Source organism: Erinaceus europaeus, chromosome 14 (genome assembly GCF_950295315.1).
Source record: "Erinaceus europaeus chromosome 14, mEriEur2.1, whole genome shotgun sequence".
Taxonomy (NCBI): Eukaryota; Metazoa; Chordata; class Mammalia; order Eulipotyphla; family Erinaceidae; genus Erinaceus; species Erinaceus europaeus.
The window spans coordinates 71,787,275-71,794,925 of record NC_080175.1 but is presented as its reverse complement, the minus strand read 5'-3'; the positions used below and the strand labels follow the sequence as shown (position 1 = coordinate 71,794,925).

Sequence of the window (7,651 nt, the reverse complement as noted above, 5' to 3'; positions counted from 1 at the left end):
CCAGTGAATTGCCATTTCCAGACTTTACATGTAAAAAAAAAAGTCTGATTCATATCTGTTGTTTGAAACCAACACTATTCTTTGTCTCTCTCCATACAATTGTGCACACGTGTAATTATGATGTTTATATAATGTATATACATATGAGAACATGTAAGTCTTTTTTGCACATAATTCACCTTCAGATGTCAGAAATAAATTAAAAAATGAGTCTGCCAGAGCTGTGCAAGCAAGTGTTCGGCCCTGCAGACCTGTACCAGGTGCTCCGTGTGTGGTTGAGGCCTCAGACCACAAGGTCCAACGGGGCTACCACAAAGTGGCCCTGCAGGTGCACCCAGATCAGGTGGGCGAGGGCGACAGGGAGCATGCCACTAGTCGCTTCCAGATTCTTGGCAAAGTCTACTCACTTGTGAGTGACAAGGAGCAGAGAGGGCTGCGTATGACGAGAAGGTGCTGGTGGACGCGGAGAGTGATGTGCTCAACCAAGATCGCGACTGGGAGACACACTGGAGGTTACTCTTCAAGACGATATCTCTAGAGGATATTCAGGCTTTTGAAAAGACATATAAGGATTCTGAAGAAGAGCTGGCTAACATTAAACAGGCTTATCTGGACTTCGAGAGTGATATGGAACAGATCATGGAGTCTGTGCTATGTGTAGAGTATACTGTTGGGGGGCCGGTGGTAGTGTAGCAGGTTAAGCGCACGTGACGCAAAGCTCAAGGACCAGAATAAGGATCCCAGTTTGAGTCCCCGGCTCCCCACCTACAGGGAGGTCACTTCACAAGTGGTGAAGTAGGTCGCAGGGGTCTATCTTTCTCTCCCCCTCTCTGTCTTCCCCTCCTCTCTCTATTTCTCTCTGTCTTATCCAACAACGACAGCAATAACAGTAACAACAACAATGATAAACAAAAGGGAAAAAATGGCCTCCAGGAGCAGTGGATTCATAGTTCAGGCACGGATCCCCAGCGCTAACCCTGGAGGCAAAAAAAAAAGAATATACTGATGAACCCAGAATAAGGGACATCATCCAGCAAGCTACTGATGATGGCCAAGTTCCCTCTTATAAAGCCTTTGGCAAAAAATCAAAGGAAAAGATAAATACAAGGAAAAGACAGGCTCAAGAAGAAGCTAAAGAAGCAGAAACTAGCAGGAAGGAGTTGGGACTTGATGAGGGAATAGATAACTTGAGAGCAAGCAAAAGGACTGACAGAAGGAAATGGACAGCTTCCTGTCTCAGATGGAAGCAAAAAACTGCAAAATCTACCAAACAAGAAGAGGAACAGACAGCTCTCAAAAAAAAAAATAACTTATAAACAGAGGTGAGGTCAACATTTGAAGACAAAACTCTTTCCACCCTTGAGAAATGTTGCCTTTCCAGTTTTTAAGTTATTTAGATTAACTATGTAAATCAAGTAGGATCTCACAGATTTCGGTATATCTAGAAATCCCCTAACATCCTGTGACTTTCCTAGTAGGAATTTAGTGGTGATATTCAGGGAAAATAGAAGGGTGGAATACTTACTGACAGCACTTGGCTTCTGTGAGTTCTCTGTACATGGAACTTTCTGTGGGATGTGGTCTGTCTGTTCTGCCAGTTGCTATGCTGCTACAGAGTACTGAGAGTGATTTGCATGTTTATTAGAACAAGTTTGTTATCTAGTTAGAACTCCTTCCATATTTGCTACTGCCTTTCAAATGCTTGCAGCTTTCTTTCCATCTAAATTTATCACCTTTTTGTTTTATCCAACCAGGTTTTATACTCTTTTAGGAGAAACAGTTCTGATTACTTCAAGCATTTTTGTAAGACTCAAACATTAAATAAATAACAAAAATTGAAAAAAGTATATAGATTAACAAACTTAAATGTGTGAAGGCAAAAAGACCTGAAGCCTAGTTGAACTAGACAAATAAAAAGGAAATATATCTGGCTGAGCAGACAGCATAATGTTTTTGTAAAACACTTTGATGCCTGAGGCTCTGAGGTCCCAGGTTCAATCCCAAGCACCACCACAAGACAGAACTGAACAGGGTCTCTGTGATATATATATATATATATATATATATATATATATATATATATAATTAATAAAGGAAATCTATCAAAACTCCATGGCATCTGAAGAAAAATCTTTGAAAATAAAAATTTAAAAGAAATAATAGTGTTCAATTATTCCTTTCTCAATGTTAAAAGTGAAGAAAACCTTTTATTATAAGGCTTCATCTTTATTCTCTAGAACTAAAAGCATAAAAACAGTTATCTATTTATCTCTGATCAAAAAGCCAACACAATTTGTTCAGTCTTTCTTCTTTTCTGCACTGCTGTATTTCTCTTGAAGGAACAATCCACTTGGGATATCCTAGCCCCAATCTGTAAAAAAAAAATAAAATTGAAAATTTAAGTCAGCTAGATTTAAAGAAAGGCCAAATGCATGAATAATTATAATTTTGTGTTACTTCCAGATCAAAGCACCTATAGATCAAAGGCTGAATTTGATATTAAGTTAATTTTAATAGCAGTCATATCTATGAGTTCTTTGACATGTGATCTGTACACTTGGGTAGAATTTTTCAGACATGATGAAAAGATGTAATAATTTAAAAACATGCATATTTTCTGAAGTTTAAATCTGGCATTTACCATACACAGGATATAATCCTGCTATTTGAACAGCAGTGCTGGGCAGACAAGTCTCTACTGGGTCATGGAGTATTCACAGACTTAATCAAGTTACCACTCTTGTAAATAACATGTGGCTCCATTTAAGGTTAAACAAAAGAGAGGTTTGTTCATAAAAATCACAGTAAACATGAGGGGAGAAGTCTAGTTAAAAAAAAATAGGCAAAAGTCCAAAGTCTGTAACTAAGCTACCCAAGAGCACCACGTGAAGAGATCAGGATCAATCTGGAGCCACAGGAACAGGAGAGTGCCATGAGGAAGGAGATCCAGTCAAGAGAGTGAGCTGTTGTGACAGTCCTTGCTCAATAGTTGCTGCACCCACATTCCTTGTGAGTGTGCTCCATCTTAGGCTGACTTCATTCATATGCTAATTGCCCCAAATTCCTGTTGGGGGTCAAAACAACCACTGTACCTAAATTCTGTGAATATACTTATTTCTTAGAGATATTAAGGCAACACTATAGGGTCATCATGATAGCTCATGTGAATGGTGTATATGCCTTGTCTTGCTCTCAGCCCAGGTTTGAGGCTGTTTCCCGGTACACTGGAGAAAGTTTCAGTGCAGTGGTATCTTTCTTTCTGTCTCATTTACATTAGTGACTTCATAGTGATATATCATACAATATTATAACAGAGATAAAATTGCACATTGCATCCACCTAAGTTCTGTGTCTTCACACCCTTAATGATAACTGCCATAGCTCTTCCTAAGTCTTAAAGTCTTGTCTCTTTCTTTCTAAAAAAAAGTTAGCTCAGAGCTATGAAGTCCAGGTGATAATAATAGCAAGAAAACACAATTTCAGGGGTTGCAGAGAAAGTTCACCTTTGAAAGTGCTTGTTTTGCTGTGCACACACTGAATCCTCAGTTTACCTCAAGGGGAAACAGCATTACTGGGTGAAGCCTTGGTACTATTGTATCTCTCCCTTTCTTTACTCCTCTCTTTCTATGTGCAGAGTCAGTCCAGTTTGCTAAAGCCCTAGAAACCACAAAATATATATGATTTCAAGTATTTCACTTAATCAATTAACTAATTTTATGTGGTAACAGGAAATTTTCCCAGGACTTTAGCTATGTATAGTAGTTTCAAGCCACCACCTCAGCCAAATTTTCATTCTGTATTTTCAGAGATGAAAGAGTAAGGGAAAGTCATTAAAGCACCACCCCGTCACCCATGGCATTTCCCTTGGTACTGTCCATGTGGTTTGAACCCAGGGCCTCATGCTTGTTTTACCTGCTGAACCACTTTCTGAGCCACTTCCTGTATTTTAAACTATGCTTTAAACATCTACTAATCCAGCAATACAGGTGTTATTATTATTATTCCATTTTCAGATGAGAAAGCAACGTAGCAGCTCAAGGAGTGGTGGGTAATTGCTTGTGGTTGTACACATAGAAGTTTAACAAGGATTCAGATGCCATCAATGTTAATTGTAGTTAATTGTAGTTTTCATTACTACTGCTTGGCTAAAGACATGATGGTTACATATATCTAGTTGAACTTGTCTCAATCAGACAGCACAAGCTGAATCTCATAATCTCTAAAAATTGTTATTATTACCTCCAGGCTTATGGCTGGGTTTCGGTGCTGGCACTACAAATCCACTGCTCCCATCTTCCCTTTTCCCCCCATTTTTATTGGATAGGATAGAGAGAAGTTGAGAGGGGAGGGGAAGATAGAGAGGGGGAGAGAAAGATTGACACCTGAAAACCTGCTTCACAACTTGTGAAGGCCCCCCCCCCCGCAGGTGGGGAGCTGGGGTGCTCCAACCGGGACCCTTGTGTGAGTCCTTGTGCTTCATACTATGTGCCCTTAACCTCTTGGCCCCCCTGAATTTCATAATCTCTATAAGGCTAGTCATCTAGGAAAACTGAGTCAACCTCTGTATGACAGATCTTTTAAAATCAAGTAAATCTATTGTAGTGAATATGAAATTTGGTTGTAGAGCATTACCAAAAAGTGGAGGATGCAGGTGCTTCAAGATCTCTTATTCAATCTGAACCCATTCTAGGCTCTGTACTTTTGTCTTAGTAACTTATATACTTTATACTAAAACAGTTCCCCAAACTGAACAATGTTCTGGTCCATAAGATTTCAGTCTAGTTATGGATAAGGCAGATATACTGTTTGCATTCAGGCAACTATAAAATAGTCTGCTATAATCTCAACCAATGGAATAATTCAGAGTGGTAAATTTGTCAGTTTCATCTAGTAATTACCAATGTTTCATGGTTTCTTCTTAATTGGAGCAGGTAAATTAATTAGTCTCCATGTTAACTTGAACTTATTGTTAGTTCTAATATTAATGAGGTTTGACAGTTTTGTTTATTCAGTGTGAGATGCAAATTGTTATCAATCATATTTGTTAAAATGGCATTGGTTATGAAATGATTCTTATTTATTGGGCTACATGATTCCTTATAATTCCCTAAAATCAGTGTAAAAATGAAGGAACACTCAGAGTGTTACTTTAATACTAAATGCAATGCAATCCCTATCAAAATTTCAATGAGACTTAATACAGAAACAGAACAGAAATTAACTAATTGTTTGGGACAAAAATAAAGACCCCTGAATTATTAATGGAATTATGAAAAAAACTGGAATGAATACATCAAATGCCTCAGTTTCAAACTATACTACAAAGCTATAATAATCAAAACAGTGTGGTACTAGACTAAATACAGGCATACAAAAGTGTGGAGGAGACAGAATAATGGATATGCAAAGAGCCTCTCATGCATGAGACTCCACAGTCCCAAATTCAGTCCGTTATAACACCATAAGCTAGAGTTGAGCAGTTTTCTGGTTAAAGAAATAGTCACACAAATTAATAAAATTGAGTTGAGATACCAAAAACAAAGCCTCATATATATGATCAGCTAATATATATCAAAGGAGTCAAAGTACAAAACATGGAGGGAGGAAAGTCTCTTTAATAAATGATACTGAGAAAACTGGATGGCCATCTGCAAAATAATTAAACTGAGTTGCACAAATGTTAACATTGCCTTGCTTCTTGTTGTGTCTTAGTATAGCACAACCACTACCAAGTTATCTGTCTCCACTGTAGGAGACAGAAAAAAAAACCATTTGCGCCAAGAACCTCTTTCAATACTTATTCTTTCTTATGCTGACTTTGAGAGTTCACTACCTATTAGATTTCTTTTATTAAGAATAGAGGATTGGGCAACTTCCTGGGGCACACATGTTATAATGCACAAGGATCTAAGTTCAATCCTCTGGTCCCCACCTGCACGGTAAAAGCTTTATGAGCAATGAAGCATTACTGTAGGTATCTCCCTCCCTCTCTCTCTCTCTGTCTCCTTGTCACCCTTCCTTCTTCCCCTTCCTTCTCAATTTTTCGGTCTCTATCCAATACTAATTAATTAAAAATAAGAATAGAATTTTAATTAATAGACAAACCTAGAACAAAAACCCTGGGATCTCATCCAAGTGCTCAAGGAAACCATCATTTTTTATTGCATGTTGTGAGGAAGCTGCCTTTCTCATATTCATGCACGTAAACTTCCTCTGTTGCTGTATTATCACAGGAAATGGAAGGTCGTTTCCTTCTGAATTATTGCTCAGATTTATTTCTCAGGGACCACAGAGAAACTTAGTTCACAGGAAGTAAAGTTTTGAAATGGAATCAAATTCACCTTATTGGCTTGCATCAAACTGAATTTTCTGTTAAAGAAATGATCTGAATTTCCATTCAGCATCAAATCATTCATTTTTACCAACTATATCTTTCAGACAGTGCATTAATGAGTTCCAACTCAATTTAATGGGGATCCCAGGAAGCAATTAAAGTTTACTAGGGAAAGGATGCAAGGAAATTACTGATGGTATAAGCGTTTTTTTCTGAACTAAGAAGAAAAACCTTTAAATGCCTTTAAATAATGGCTAAGGTTTCCCAAGATAATAATCACCATCTTGCACAAATAGAATTGCTACGAAGTTAACTTTCAAACCACTTAGATCAATCACTGTCTTTTTACGCCCACCCTCAAAGCATCCATCTGACAAAACAGTGGAAGTAAATCATGCTTGTCTTTTTTTTTTTTTCTTCTTCTTAAGTGTGTATAAGGCAATGACCAAAATCTCATAGTGGATACAGTTTTATACTTGAAACACTTGCTGTTTTTATTTTATGTGGTCATCAAAGACAGGAATGTGAGCAATTAGCAGAGTCCACCTTTCAGACAGCACAGAGTGGGTACAGGTTAGCACGAAAAAAACAAGCAATAGTTTGTTAGTCTACTTATGCTATTTCTGCCTTATTGGCTGCCTAATCATATATCATAAATATGCTGTACAACTCAACTCAAACGTATTTATTTGTGTATTTATTATTTTGTGTAGAGGCAGAGGTGAAGAGAGAAAGAGGGAGGAAAGAAGAGAGAGACCACAGTACCAAAGATTCCTCCAGTATGGTGGGGGCCAAGCTTGATGCTGAGCTGTGCACATGACAGAGCAATACACTATCTTAGTGAGCTATTTGGCCATCCCAAAATGTAGTTTCTTGTTGAAACATTTTTCTATGTTATTGAAAATATCACATATGTTTTTTTAAAGGAACATTTTATACTTAAGTCACAATAGGAGTTAATATAATTGTGTGTGCATATGCATGCCTATGTTATCCTCAGTTCACCTCCAGATTCCTTGTAGTGAATTTCATGTCCTATCTGTGTCTGTAATCCATGACTTAGCACCAACTGCTCAATTAATTGTGAGCAAATAATTAAGTATATGGAGAATGAATCCAGCTTGAGTTCTAGCTTGCTTACAAGCTTGTGTCCCAAGTGCAACTAAAACATGCCCAGTGATGACAGACATAGCAGAGGTCTGTTTATGTGAAGATGAGGAAGAATACTGGAAAAGACCTCAGCAAGAGTGCAGAAGGAATCTAACATGATAAGCTTTCCAAGGAGAAGGGCTTCATAAACTGGTAGTGAAGCAAGCA

At 37.9% G+C, this 7,651-nt stretch overlaps 1 pseudogene; it reads left to right on the top strand.

The window, feature by feature from the left end:
* The first annotated feature begins 206 nt into the window (after window positions 1-206).
* On the top strand, window positions 207-1,309 carry LOC103109363 (dnaJ homolog subfamily C member 9-like; annotated as a pseudogene).
* Window positions 1,310-7,651: the final 6,342 nt, after the last annotated feature.